Consider the following 15,444-nt stretch of genomic DNA (forward strand, 5'->3'; position numbering starts at 1 on the left):
TGCACACTCACTCTTCCCACAGATAATATATATGTTGTGGGAGAGTGTACCCTAATTTATGAGGAGAATTTTCGATTACAACTCTTCTTTCTATACTATTTCATTGAATGTTTATACTTAGAACTAATTATGTTCTCTGGCTAACAAAAGAAAAAATAAACACACCAGTGAAGGCTTTTGCTATATTGTTTTGAGAGAATATGGATCCACAGAGTACCTTGAACCTCATGGTAGCTCTTCTGGAAACTCCACCATAAGAGTTGCTACAAGTGCTACAAAGAAATGAAATGAAAAGATAAATAAATCGAAGAGATTTTTAAGACCAACAATACTAATAAGCAATTAGCTCACTTTTTTTTTTAAAGAAGAGGACAAGTTTGACTCACCAAAAATAAAAATGAGAAAAGAAAAATAATCTAAATTAGATTACTGCATACAGTCCACCCCAACCTATTAAACCTCTGCTATATGCAAAGCATTTTGATATGCATCAGACACACAAAGACAAAATGAATTTTAGTCCCTGACATATTACACTTTCTGCCTTTTATCCAGAACTCCAGTTTTTACCCTGCTACCCTATGCTCCTGATTGGTGAGAGAATTCACTATATCTGATTGGTCCCAGATCCATCACATTATATGTACTCTAGCCATCTTCCTGTTATGCTGGTCAAAGATAGCCTTGATTTTACCCTTTTCTTCAAAAATAGCCATTAACTCTCATTACTGAAAAGAATACATTGGGGAATTGCATTGTAACTCTACTCATCAACCTGATTTCCCAGATCAAAATACCTCTCCCTAGCTACCACTTCCTTCTGTAAACTGTCTTCCCTTTTTAGAATGAAGATTCCTTGAGGATATAATCTGACTTGCTAGTAAATACCTGAATCCAAATTTTAACTCAAAAGACGAATCTTCCTGACTTTAACTAAGTCTGACACTCTATCCACTTTGGTATCTAGCTGCTCACCTTCCACACATAAACATTCCAAAAACACTAAAATGCAGATCCTAATACTATATTTATAATCTAAATAATCTAAAAGAATTGAATATTTATTTACAATAAATATATATGTACATATATAAATTAACAATACAAAGTATATAATTTAAGAGAATTTGTAAACAAAAATTAAGATAAGTAATCAAAAGCAAAAACAAAAACAAAAACGCAAACTGTCATAAAAAATTCTAGGCCCAGTAAGATTCACAAGCTGGTTTTACTAAATATTTAAGTATCAAGAGCCATTCCACTAAGGACTCTGTCCAACAAACCCAGAGGACTGAAACATTCTGAATAACACTCCTCAAAGATCAGGCTAGTGAGAAGTAGACTTGGAGGCAAGAGTTTAATTAGAAGTTACTCATAGTCTTCCATAGTTGGGAAGATTGAGTTGCCCCTCCACCAATGCAACCGGCTGCAAACATACCCTATAAGTCACTACCTGCCTGCCATTATATTACACATATACTCTCCATGTGGGTTCTTCTCATATGTTCACTATACATGTGAACTCCTTCAGTAAGGGTAGAAAAAATGCCTGTTAACATGAGGGGAAATGTTTCCTTGTTACATTTTTTTTTTTTTTTTACCATTTTTTTATTCGATGTTTTTCCTTATAGGCTAAAAAAACTGAAAACTAAAAACATTGGGAAGGGCTTATAAGCTATGGTTTCAGATTGGATACAGATCTACAGAATTCTCTGAACACAGAGTAGTCTTCTCTGAGAGGGACAAACCCTGTGACTTGGAAGTTACACCTAGGCACTGCAGATGGAAATGGGATTTTCCCATTTAAAGCCCAGTTTAAAGACCACTTCCTCCAAAACAATGGTCATTGTATTATTTTAACCTAATATTTAAAAAATACAAAAATGTGGCTTCTGTTAGCATTATCCAATTTTATAATTCAGGAGAGCTATTAGTTTAAAGTAATAACTAATATATACATAATATTTGCAAATTTTTCTGTACATATATACACACAAAAACACATAATGTATGAGTGTATATTTATATATGTGTGCTTATTTATATGTATGTTTGGAGTTTTAAATTTTAAATCAAGAAAAAGATCACAATTAAATATGGAATAATTATTCACATTTATATAACAATTTACAAATTACAAAGTGATTCACTACATTTTTGCATTCCAAGACTCATAGGTACCTAAGAAATTGGGGGTACCAGTATTAACCCTATTTTCCAGATTAGAAAACTGAATGGAAAAGGGATTTGCCTACAGACATATTGCTAATAAACAGCAAAGTTAGAATTCTAGCCCACAACAAATTTGAAAACATCTATGAGAAAAAAGTACTACTGCTCTCACTCTTATTCTCTTTTTCTCTTTAGTTATAAATATATGTATGTGTGTGTATATATATACTAGAACCATAATTTTTCAGTTGTTTATATTTTTATTTAAAAGTGAGCTTTCTTTTCCTAAAAGATTATGAGAAGGTGAGGGTTTTTCAGAGTGGTAGTTTAATTTTATAACGACGAGGGGGAAGATCCTTCTTATTTTTAATTAACTTAATTGCCAAGGTATCACATTTTTCAAACTGTTTCACAATTCTTAGGGGTTTTAGTTCTTTCCTTGCACTGCTAATAGAAGGAGGGGTGCTGAATGGATTGGCAATGGAGATCCCTGCTGTTTAGTCCCTCACACAGACAAAGGTGGTAGTCAACAAAGCAGTCTTCCACTTCCTCCTCTTCAAATTCAATACCATAGGATGGCACATGAAATCGTAAATGGAAATGTAAACATAAATGCCATTCAAGAAGTATAAAAAATTAGCCTCTGTTGAGCATTATCTAATTTTATAATTCAGGAGATCTACCAGTTTAAAGTAACAGCTAATGAATATATATATTTACACATATACCCACATATATCTATACATAGATATGTGTGTATGTATATATTTCAATGTGTGTTGTTTGGAGTTTTACATTTTAAATCAAGAAAAATATCACAAATAGCACTCTTTTACAGGGAAAATTTATCTAGAAAAAGATGGATAGATAGCACTATGTGGAAAGCATGTAGCTCTTTTTGGATTGACCTAAATTCATATTCTTGAAAATGTGAAGCAGGAAAATGAACACTTCAGAAAAGGAATTTAATATTTTTAAACATTCGATTTTGTTAAGAAATTACAGTAAAATAGGAGTATCTTTGGATTTTCACTGGGAGGTAAAAGGAAGTTGGAAAAGCTTATATCCAGAATGTTTTGTTAGGTTTAATTAAGATGATCCTACCATGACTTTCTAGGTCATTGGTAGTAGGCCAAATGTATATAACAAAATGACTAACCAAAAAGCTACCATTGTACCAGGCCCACAATCATAACTTAAAATACAGCATGTTATAAGCACAACACAAGCGGTTAAAGATAATTTTATTTAATTAGGAGAAAACAGGACATTAACTTCTATGTAATATTTCCGTGAAATAACTTTTATGTATAGCTGCTAGGTGGCGCCACAGTGCATCTAGTGCTGGGCTTGGAGTCAGGAAGCCAAATCTTTCTGAGTTCAAATCCGGCCTCAGACACTTTCGTGATTCTGGGCGAGTCACTTCACCCTGTTTGCCTCAGTTTCCTCATCTGTAAGATGAAGTGGAAAATGAAATGTTAAATCAGTCCAGGATCTTTATCAAGAAAACTCTCATGAAGAGTCAGACATGACTGAAACAACAGAACAGCAAAAACATAGAGCAAAGCGATCATAGTCCTGGGATTTAGAAGACTGAATTCTATTCCCAGCTCTGCCTTTAGCCAACAGGATAACTGAACAAAATATTTAATCTCCTGGGGCCTCCATTTTCTAACCTGTAAAATCAGGAGATTGAACTTTGTTTTAGAGCCTTAAAGATCTAAAACTCTATGATCAGATCAAGGACGAGGACTTCCTCTTATATTTTGTACTGCTTTTAACATCTCCATGACATAGTTATAGGAAGAAAAGAGCTTATGTTAATGAACTTTAGAGCTAGGAAATCTTAAAAATGATTTAGTTCAATCTCCACAACTTATAGATGAGGAAATGGAATCCTGACAAAATTAAATGATTTGGGACCAAATCTGAAGTCTAGCTAATCAAAAGCCTCGCGAAGACTTGGAAACTGAAAATTTTAACAGTAAATAGCTATACTGCCCGAGAAAGAAAATCCTTCAAAGCAACCCCAATCCAACAATAAGGTAACAATACTCAGTCAGGTAGGGGTACCACTAAAGCAGTATCTTTCTGAAGCCCACAGAGCCTCCAATCCATTTATCCACAATACCCAGTTCAGCTAAACCATTTCAAGTTGCAAAAGATATGAATCTTTTTGAGGGTTAATAACTCAAGGGGCCTAGTATGAAAGCAGAAAATTTGAAAGGGTAATGGAAAAGCAAGCTAGAATTAAAGCAAAAGAGATAGTTCTCACCAGCTGCCTCCTTTTTCACTTCCCACAGGCACAGAGTGTCACTTTAAATTACCCCTACATTAGAGAGGGGGAGAGAGAGAGACAGAGAGAGAAGACAAAAGGAGGCGCCCAGTCTGATGGATATCCATTTATTTGGCAATTAACGGAGGGTAAAAGAGCTTTCTGTAATTTTCCCCCTAGGGCCCCAAATTTAAAGATATAATGCAACACAAAGAGAGATGTTTGCCTTTTATAGGCATGGCCTAAGTCTCTGAGTTTTGCTAATTTGGGGAATAATCATTAAAAAAAATAGTGGATTTCTTTTGTAAAATTTTTATGTTAAGTAAAAAATGCATATACTCCCTGATGTATTCAATATGAAAAATTAGAACTTGTCAAAATTAACTTTTTCTGTAATTCCTCAAGTTTAATTTCCCCCAAAATTTTCTATGCAGAAAGTACATACTAAGATAATTGAGTACTTTGTACCACCTTCCTAATTATTTTTTTTAAATCCTAAAAATATTTTTAAAAGATTCATGCAGCTCACTGAATCATGTTTTAAAACAAAACTCAAAAAAAAAATACTTTGATTTGCCTAATTTGGATTTTGGAATAAAGTTCCTTACCCTTAAATTAAGCTAAGATTTCTCTGTCAATAATTCTAGTACCATACCCAGGTTCTGCTCACACCATTCAACTTTCAACCCACTAATATCCATAGTGATAGTAGAGCACTGATCAAAACTATATACATTTAGAATTCTCTTGAAAGTATATAATCTATTATTACTAAATCTTCAGCTCTTATATCTTCACTGAAAATTATAAAAGGATAGTCTCATAGACTTGAAAAGTGTTGGGCAAAGTAAAACTTAGCAAGTTCCTACATCCAGTGATGTTTACATCCCATTTATTCTCTGAACCACCAAAGAATACCAAGAGGTATAGCTAGCAAAGTTTCTCATCAACACCTTCAAATATCCTTACCCTGAGAATTTACAAAGGACAGTGAGTCAAATACTGCCAAGTTCCATTCATTACCTGTGACTAAAGAAAAGTTCAAAACAAATTAAATTCTATTTTGATAGAGAAAGCACAATCCATTTTAGTGAGATGGTTATGAAGTGATGCATCTTAGTTTTAATTAAGAAAAGAGGACCATTACATCTGAAATGTGGATTAATTACTCTAAAAGCATTAATAAATTTGGTAAGAACCCTTCAATAATAATGTAGTCTTTTTATTCCTACCCCCAGTAAGATTTATCCCACAGAACCATAATCTGCTTATTGATACAAATACCTCCTCCTTTTAGTTAATTTAAGGCAAACATTTCATGAGTGCTCCAGGCTGAAAGGGATGGCAAATAATTTTTAGACTGAAAGTTGAAGTGGATTGATTAGGAGCAATTTTTTCTGTTTTACACAATAAAAAGATGAACTCAGTGGTTTGCCGAGCCAATTTGCAGAGCAACCTCTCTTCTCTAATTGCTACTAGACTAATGTAGAAACACACTCCTCGGAAGTAGAAAAATCCATTTACCCAACCATGACATTTAAGTAACAAGAACAAGTAGTGGATTTTTCCATTATCCTTCATATAAGCTTTTGCTACATTCCACCTGTGACCCTTATGTTATAAGGGCAATGCTCTTTTATACAATTTGGTGACTATAATAAAGGTCCACTTTAAAATTTTTCAGAGCACACTAAGAACATTTTTTAAAAAAAGATAATTAGGGACATAACCAATCTCACTAATTCTTGCTAATGTAGTGTAAAACGGAATTATTTGATGAAAGGTCTAATAAATTTCCATCTTCCAGTATGAGAAAATAACATTTCCTCTCTGACAATCACAAAGTGCTTGTCACCAATAGCTCCAGCAATGCACAGTGCCCTTGTTTTGTATTAAATTTTCTTTCTAAAATGCTTTCAACAAAAAAGATATCAGATCATTGAAGACAACATAGGTCCTAAAAATTTAGGAGGCTTTGTATCTTTATAAAAATAAAAGGAAAAATGCCTTCAGATAATATTGATTTTGCAACATGAGCCAAAAGCAAAATAATACAAAATCATGTGCTTCCATTCTTCCCCTCTAATTCTTTTGTTATTTGAGTTGATTTCTAGAGTTTTGAAAATATGAACTTTATTCAGATGGGTACGCTGGAAAGGAAGTTCTAGTGATGACCCTTCAAAAAGGAAAATTATGCTTTCTTTAGAGAACTAGGAGATTTGCAGGTGCAGAAGAGATATATACACTGTCAGACATGACTGCTTTGTCAGTTTTTCTTTGTTATAAGAGAAGGCTCATTGAATTGGAAATATGGTATATTTGGAAATGACCAATATCAAAACAAAAGATGTAAATAAAGGGTTGTTTTGTTTTTTTTACAGTAAGGCAAAATCTAGACAGAACTAGTTCAGTGGAATGATGGATCTGGAAGTCCAGGACCTGAATTCAAATCTCATCTTTGACACTTACTACCTGTATTGTGTTGGACAAGAAACTTAACTTACTGAGGCTCAGTTTCCTCATATGAAATGAAGGAGTTGGATTAGATGAGTTCTGAAGACACTCGCAGCTCAATCTATGATGCTAAAATAATGAAGAGAATGGAAATAAAAGGGAATTGGAACCACTATTATTATTGACCAAACCTCTGATTAATTCAAAAGCTTTAAGCCAGTTGAATCTCTTATTGATAAGAGCATTTGTAATGTTCTGAATGATGAAGGTAAGAGTGAAAAAAATTGATCAGAAGTGAGACAAATTTTCTTCGAAAAATTAGTTTATCATGGCCACTAAAAAAAAAGTAACAAAAGACATAAAAAATTTGGTACTTAATTCTCATACTGAAATTATGTGCATACTTGCTCAGAATTAGGGTTTCAGGCCACAAATACTTAAAACTAGGTTGAATTAAGAAAGTGGTATCCCCAAACAGTCAGTTTTTGTGGTAAGCTTCAGATATTATATCCCTTTCTTTGTAAAACTCTACTCAGGATTCTGAAAACAAAAAACATCCCTTTGAGTCTCTGTTAACTAGAAATAAAATGATTTAAACTTTTTTTATTCTCTCCCCTCAGTTTTTTTTCCCCTAAAATTGTTTTTGGCAGTAATGATTTATCTATCAGATTTCAACCTTATGAAAATGTCACCATCAAAATATTAAAACTAGCAAATTGTAGGTTACAAAGGAAATGCCAACTCTATTTTTTAATGCCTACAGACTCCAAGTGCCTCGATGACATAGTCAACAACATTTCTAGGCTTTAATAAGCATGCTTTAAAACACAATTAGGTATACTAATCTTTCTTGAAAACAATTTGAAAACATAGTAACTCTGCACAAGCGTTAAATACCTGCTTTTGGGCAAAGTGGTGATTTGAACTGACATGATTGAGATTGGCTGCATTGTTTTCTAAAGCCACTTTCACAAGGCAAGGGAATGGTATATTTAGGAAAGATATGCTTTACTATATTCTTTTTTCTTTGTTCCCTTTTGAACTGCACTTTAATTGAATTCAAAAATTTCAAGTACCCAAGATGAAACTTCACAGTTAGAAGCTCTGTAATTTACAGCCATGAACTGAAATTTAATGTTGATTAACCTTTGCCACTTATTGTAACCACCTTGTTATATGGTTTAGATTCCCATTTATTTTTGCTTTATTAGGAAATCTTTCACATGGAAGGCTTCTTAGTACCTGTTGAATGAAAACTAATTTTCTCAGATGAAACCCCTGATCAGCTTAGCCTAGTCAATGCAGCAACTACATTTGATTTGTCTAATGCTTCCAAATTTAGGCTCCATTTAAAAATCATTTCAATGCTTTATCCATTAAAGAATTCAGCAGCTCTAGTCAGCTCTTGACAAGGGAATTCTTCAATAAGCAAAATAATTACAAAGCAATGTTGAAGAAAGAATTATGTAGGGGAAAAATACTTTGGACTTGGGGACTTATAGTCAAAAGGCTTGTATTTTAATTTTCATGCTGATATTTGGTAGCCATATAATAGTGTACACAAGTCATAACTTCTCTGAACATCACAAGCGGATTGCCTTATGAGTTGATATTCTTTCTTACTGACATTATGATGAGCTTGAATGTTAACACAATCTCTATGAATTTTATTTAATTTCCATTCCTGACTCTCCATAATATACGGCTGACTGTTCCACAGGCAAATTTTCCACAGACCTGGCCTGTGCTTTTGTACAGGATACTATAGCCCATGTCAAGAATTCAACCTCTCTTTACCCTCTCTTCTTATTGTTTTCCCTTGCTCCAGTTACTAGTGCTTTCTCTCTCTTTCAAAATTACTATTACCTTATTTTTTTCTATTATTTATTTTGTATGAATTCTGTGCTTTCTCCCTACCTGTCTGCACACTCATGTAAAATTCTAAGATCTTTTAATTTAGGAAATGTTTCATCTTTATCTTTGTGTCTCCATTATCTAACACAGTCATTGGCATAGAGTAAGCATTTAATAGATGTTTATGGAGTTTAATTTAATTTAATTAGCAGGGATATGTATAAGAATAAGACACTTACAACATGAAATTGTGTCCCATTCTCAATTGTCTGCATACAGATTATTTTAATCCGTTTGCCTTTCCCAGATTCTCAGTAGATTTCTAGGTTGCTTCTTCCTGCAATGTGCTTCCTTAACAGTGCTCAGCTGGTTAGGGTCACACACACACACACACACACACACACACACACACACACACACAACTACACACCGACTCACTGGGGTTGATTGTCTCAAAGATGATGTTCAAGGCTCCTTCTTTGACATCCTTGGCTCAAGGTGTTCTGTCCTGATATATTAATACATAATTTTCAGGCCAGAAGGAACAATTATTTCAAAATAAATTATTTCAGGAAATACATTTGAAAAATAAAAAATAAAACATTTCCTTTATAGAGCTATGGTACTCTTTCCCATAAACACATACATCAAAAGTGGGGAAAAATGGACACATACAAGGAATGCACATAGAAAGGGACATACTTAGGGAACAAATGCAGCCAGGATACTTAGGTGGAAGGACATACATATGGGAAACAAGTGTGGCCAGGATACCCAAGGAAAGGTACAATTCATGCTTCTAATGCTACAGATTCTCTGTTATCTACTGAAGCCATGCTTCTGCTTTAGCTGGGTCAGTTCACTATTAGTCAGTTTGCCTTTTGCCTGATAGCTATGGCTCAATGGGACATAAAGTATATAGCAGATGTTGTTCTTCTGAGTATTCGTCTTCTTAGCTCATAATTTTAAATTAAATCATTGGTTAAATCTCTAGCCTTTAAATCATGAAACAATGGCTCCAGAAGAAATGCCTTTATCAGCTTATTTTCTTTAATCTTTTTCCAGAGTTTTGTGTAGAAGGCACCTCATTTCCAATATCTTAGATCAGAATATTTTTCTGTTGTTTGGTCATTTACCCAGCCTATTCCTTGACTTTTAACTCTTTCAAAAATTAGGGCTCTTTTTCCAGGACGGAGGGTGCACTGTCTAAAGCTTCAGGGATTTTATTCAGCTGTTTTATGTATCCTTCTAGAGAGTTGTGAGTTGTCAGTTCTTCCAAGGTGATATGACCTAAAGAGAGGGGTTTTAACTGTCCCTCTGTGAGGGACCACAAGCACTCTTTTCTGCCCTGGAACTGAGGAGAGCGAGAACTGAATCCTGGATCTGAGAATAGGCAAAGCAACAGTCCTGCCTCAGTGCTAGCAGAGGCCCCTGTAATCTCCTACTTAATCAGTTGTTCAATCCCCTTACCCATCTGTGGGCGGAGATCTTCTGAAGCACCACTGCTGATTCAGAAACTCCCAAGGGCTGCTCCTGGTTGCTGTTTGTGCTGGTGCAACCTCCGCTTCACTGTGTTCCCCTCTCACCCCAGTGTGAAAAACCTTTCCTGCTGACCTTCTAAGTTTTCTTCAACTGGAAAATTGCTTGACACCACCTTATTGTGGGTTCTGATACTCTAGAATTTGTTTAGATTTTACAATAAAGGTATTTGGAGGAGTTTGAGGGAGAGCTTGGATGAGTCCCTGCCTTTCTTGGCTCCGCCAATATTCCTGACTTTCACCCACAAACACTTCATGCCAAAGCCCAAAGGGACTTTGAGCTCACCTTTACACAGAGAGTGCAGTTATTTTAACATTAACTTAAATCAAACATAATTAGGAAGAAAAATCTTCTGGGAGAAAAAATCATGTGATCATTCTAAAGCAAAGGATTTGTTTTGCTATTCCCAAACCAGGCTACTAGTTCTTCCTTTTGTGGTGGATAAGCGAATTATGTGGGTATGTTCATAGTATGCATTTGGTATCTGTGGCACACACCTCTCACAAATGAAGGTCTCTAAAAAAGATATTCCACAAGGGACCTGTATGTGCAAGAATGTTTGTGACAGGTCTCTTTGTAGTGGCCAGAAACTGGAAACTGAGTGGATGCCATCAATTAGAGAATGGCTGAATAAATTGTGATATATGAATATTATGGAATATTATTGTTCAGTAAAAAATGATCAACAGGATGATTTCAGAAAGACCTGGAGAGACTTGTGTGAACTGATGTTAAGTGAAATGAGCAGGACCAGGAGATCATTATATATCTCAACAACAATACTATATGATGATTAATTCTGATGGACTTGGCTCTCTTCAACAGTGAGACAACTCAGACCAGTTCTAATGATCTAGTGATGAAGAGAGCCATCCACACCCAGAGAGAGGACTATGGGAACTGAGTATGGATCAACATAGCATTCTCACTCTTTTTGTTATTATTTGCTTGCATTTTATTTTCTTTCTCATTTTTTTCCTTTTGATCTGATTTTTCTTGTGTAGCAAGATAATTATATAAGTATGTATAAATATATTGCACTTAACATATTTTTACCATGTTTAACATATATTGGATTACTTGCCACCTAGGGGAGGTGGGGGGGGGGGGGAAGGGGGAAAATTGGAACACAAGGTTTTGCAAGAGTCAATGATGAAAAATTATCCTTGCATATGTTTTGAAAATAAAAGGCTTCAATAAAAAAAAATAACCATGCTTTTCCACAAATAAAAATACCACCAAATAAGCAGAGTGAACATGCATAGGAATAACATATAAGGGACCCACACATGAGAAATATAGGTGGAGAAACAATCTCCAATGCAACAGAATCACTCACTGCTCTGGTCAGACCCACTCCTCACTGAATATAAATAACACTTCATGGACTCTATGTCTTGTTCCTAACTGAACTCAGTGTCTTCACTAATAGACTCCTCGGTTCAGGGCCAAGAAATGAAGTCAGGTGAATGAATAAATAGGGGTCAAGCACTACATCAAACTGGGCATACAAATACAAAAGCTAAGACAATCTGTCCTGGAGAAGCTTTCTTTCTAACAGGGGAAATAACAGATACAGGTAGAAAGGTGAAAAGAAAGATTTTGCTTCAGAAAGTTACAGAATTATAAGCAGAGTCATAGAGGAAGAGATTAAAACACATTTCTAGCAGCAATGACAAGAGTTGGTTTGATTAAACTTCCCAAACTGGAAAATCAAGTAATGGGTGCAGGAAAGGGATGACCAGGGTAGCATGACATCTGTAGAGAGGGACATAAAGTGAAGTGTGGCCATTTGTTTATTCAGTTTTGCTGACTTTAGAGTATTTCCCCTCTGAATTATTATGGGGGAAATTATTATGGGGTTCATACTACTGTCTTATTTCCTCCCAGAACTACCATGGAAAAGAAATCTGGGTTTTCAATTTCTCTTTTGAGCTCAAGCTGAGAACCAGTGTTTAAGAAAAGCAGAACATATTCATCCACTCTTCATTAAAATTGGAGAGGAAATTATTCCCACTTTAATTGATATATTTACTTTTGATAATTCAAAATCCAGCAAAGACGTACTTGTTTTTTGTTTTTTATAACCAGCATTTATTTATTTTTCTAATGTAGAATAACTGCTCCTAATCCATTAACTAATGATAGAAAAATAATTAAGTTTTAATAACAACGTTTAAGCAGGGAGTTTTGTTGTGGTTTTTTTTGTTTTTTCAAAAAAGTAATTATACTCAGGCACATAAATCAGGTAGAGACCTAGGCCCTGAGCCTGAGACTTGAGAGAAATAAGACTGGATTTCAAATATTTCCAAGGGAAATAAGAGTAAAATGTGATCCATAGTACTCTTTCTTGTTACCAGATATACTGCTTTATGAATTTGCTAACAAACATGACTACTTTTCTTAAAGCACAGTATACAATGATTTCCATTTTCTGTCTACTTATTTATAACTCTAGATCCACTCTATATTTATCATAAAGTCATAAATGCATGATATTTCAGAGCTGAAAAATATTTGAGTAATCATCAAATCTACCAAATACCTGAACAAGAATCTTTGAAAAGTGGTCAGCACAAGGCATACATAAGGCATGTACATATAAGAATGATAACATTTTACCTCCAAGAGAAAACTTACTAGCAGTGGTCTCAGTCAAAAGGTACATACATTTTAGTCACTTCTTAGGATAATTCTAAATTGTTTCCAGAAGACTTAGACCAATGTATAGCTAGTAAACTATCATACGTATCTTTCCATAACCTCTGCCACTAAATAATACATTTTACCATTTTTGCTCATTTGCTGAGTATAAGATAAAATTGTAGTTGTTTTGATTTTCATTTCAGTAATTATTCCTAATTTAGAGCAGTCTAATATGCACTGGTTAATAGTTTGCAATTATTCTTTAGAGAACTGTTTGTTCATTTGTTTTCACTACTTAACCACTGGGGAAATGGCTCTTGGATTTATGTACTTGTCTTAATTTCCTATATGTCTTATATATTAGACTCAGAGACATTTGATGCAAAAAAAAAAAAAAATCCCAAAACCAGAATTGAGAGTTTTTCTTTTTGTATTAGTTGCACTGATTTTGTCCATGAAAAAGCTTTTGAATTCATGTAATTAGAATAACTAAATTTTTTGTGCTCCTATTTTCAAATGCATACCCTAACCATGATTGTAAAAAGTATCTACTCTAATTTTCTTCTAATTTTTTAATGGTACATGAAATACAAAATTCAGGCCACACATCTTTTTTTTTTTTTTTTTTTAATATTGTAGCTGTTTTTGGTATAAGGTGATGTTCCCACTCTAATATCCATAAAGACTATGGAGTATTTTCAATACCAGGCTTACTAAAGAATTGAATTCTTGGAGGAAAATATTTAACTAATTATATAAAGAGACATAATGGTTGCTTTTTATTAACAAACTGTTCTTCTAATTATTACTTAGATTCTTAGATGGATTAGTAATTTAATTGAAGTGAGATGATAGAGAATTTACACATATACTTGTGCAAATCAAAACTTTTTTTTCTAATTAACAAGCAATTCTCTCTCCCTTCCACTTATTCCTCACTCTAGGTGGGAGGGGGAAAAAGATATAGACAAAACTCTTTTTAGCAAATATGAATAGTCAAGCAAAACAAATTTCCACATTGGTGTCTGAAAATGTATATATTATACTAAATATTAAATTTGTCATCTCTCTGTCAAGAAATAGACAACTTTCTTCATTATTGGTCCTCTAAAATTATGATTGTTCATTCCAGGAATTGGAATTAAGTCTTTCACAATTATTCTGGTTTTTCTCACTTCATTCTGAAGTATTTCCTATAAGTCTTCTCAATTTCAGAAAAAAAAAAAATCCCTTTCATTTGTGCAGTGGACAGACTACAGGGCCTGGAATCAGGAAATTCAAATTTGGTCTGATAGATTTATTAGCTGTATGACCCTGGGCAAGCACTTGACCTCTCACTGCCTTACTTTTGTCCATTGAAAAATAGGAATAATATCAGCACCTACCTATTAGGATTGTTGTGAGGATCAAATGAAATAATATTTGTAAAGTGCTTAGCCCAGTGTCTGGCACAAAGGTGCTTAATAAATATTTATTTCTTTTTTATTTCTTATTAAAAATCTAAAAGTTTTTCATTTGTAAATATTCATCCATTTCATTTAAGTGGTTGGTTTTGTTGGCATTTAGCTGGGCAGAAGTTTCTAATAAGTTCTTTCTATTTGTTATAAATTCTCCTTTTCCATTTTTGATACTTGTAATTTGGCTTTCCCTTTTAAAAAGTGAAACTAACTAAAAATTATTTTATTTGTTTTTTTAAAACCATCTCTTAGCTTTATTTATTAAATGGAGTTTTATATTCAATATTTTTCATTTCTGCTTATTTTCATGATTTTTATTGGACATTTAATTGGGATTTTTAAAAATGTATTGCTTTTTTAGTTTGAATGTACAGTTCAATTTAATAAAAATTAAATGCCTACTCTGTGCCAGGCACTGGACTATGTGTTATGGATACAAATAAGAAATGGAAGACAATTCCTGAACACAAGGAGATTACATTCGAATAAAGAAAGACATGTTTAAAAAAAGTTGGAAAGAGTAGGGAATACCAAAGAACATCTTGTTCCATGGAGTTGAAACCAGGAAGAGTTGAGATTGAGAATGGAAAATTCAATTATCTGTTCTCTCTCTTTTACTAATGGAAGTGTTTAAAGACATAAATTTTATTGTAAGGACTGTTTTGACTGCATCCCACAAATTTTGTTATATTGTTTCAATGTTGTCATTATCTTTGAGGAAATTATCAATTGTTTCTATGATTGATTTTATAATCAATGAATTCCTTAAGATTAAGTTAGTCTCCCACTAATTTTTAATCCTTTCTTCTATTACCTTTTATTAAATATAATTTATTATTGTGCTATTGTGAGCAAATAATATGTTCATGTTTCTTCTTTTCTTCATTTGTACCATTTTTATGTCTACATCATGATCAATTTTTAGAAAGGAACCATGGACAGTTGACAAATACATATAAATAAAATATTCCTTCCTATTTCTATTTCATAATCACTAGAAATCTATCATAATTAACTCTTGTAAAATGTGGGGGGGGTTATGTTAGA

At 33.6% G+C, this 15,444-nt stretch overlaps 1 long non-coding RNA gene across 1 annotated transcript in view; it reads right to left on the reverse strand.

Moving 5' to 3' along the window:
* Positions 1-3,399: 3,399 nt before the first annotated feature.
* Positions 3,400-15,444, reverse strand: part of LOC127541131 (uncharacterized) — a 39,734-nt gene continuing 27,689 nt past the window's right edge. Inside the window, exon 3 of the long non-coding RNA XR_007948373.1 lies at positions 3,400-3,623. This is a non-coding gene — a long non-coding RNA (uncharacterized LOC127541131). The remainder of the gene's footprint in view (positions 3,624-15,444) is intronic.

The sequence above is a fragment of the Antechinus flavipes genome, chromosome 1 (assembly GCF_016432865.1).
Source record: "Antechinus flavipes isolate AdamAnt ecotype Samford, QLD, Australia chromosome 1, AdamAnt_v2, whole genome shotgun sequence".
NCBI classification, from domain to species: Eukaryota; Metazoa; Chordata; class Mammalia; order Dasyuromorphia; family Dasyuridae; genus Antechinus; species Antechinus flavipes.